The following is a 577-nucleotide window of genomic DNA, read 5'->3' on the forward strand; positions in this document are numbered from 1 at the left end:
AGCCTCCCTTTGTTCCAATTCAGAGAATTCTTCATCTTCCCAAGATTCTCTCTGTGTCCTCCAGGATAATAAAGCCCCTTTCCCGTTTTCCTTCTGCATGTTTCTCTGCTACAACACCATCACAAACCTATAACTCCTGACCCCTAAAGAAATATATGTCCAGACACGATGGTGCCAAAGTACAGCAACCTGGGCTCTGGTAGATGAAGGGAGTCTATGAATGTGTTTTCCAAACCAAAGCTAGACTGGAGGTTGGTTTCCCAACTAGGCTGATAACCTGTGATGACTAAATATTTCCAATAGCCAGGACTGTTGACCTTTATGCTTACAGTGTTTGTTGAGGCTCCCCTGCTCCTTGCCAGTGCTTTTGCTCTTTCTTTCCTGCCATTCCAGGCCTCTTTTGTCTGATATAACTCGGATCTTCTAGTCTGCCCCAGTTTGAGTTCCAGTATTCTCTTACCGTCATTTCCTTCAGAATTTGGCTATCCATGTTACTCTGGTTCTTCTTCATGGAATGCACAGCAAGAATTGGGTACTTTTATTCAACCATATTAAAGTTAGTTTAATAATTATCTAA

The sequence above is a fragment of the Octodon degus genome, unplaced genomic scaffold (genome assembly GCF_000260255.1).
Source record: "Octodon degus isolate 3935 unplaced genomic scaffold, OctDeg1.0 scaffold00020, whole genome shotgun sequence".
Lineage (NCBI taxonomy): Eukaryota > Metazoa > Chordata > Mammalia > Rodentia > Octodontidae > Octodon > Octodon degus.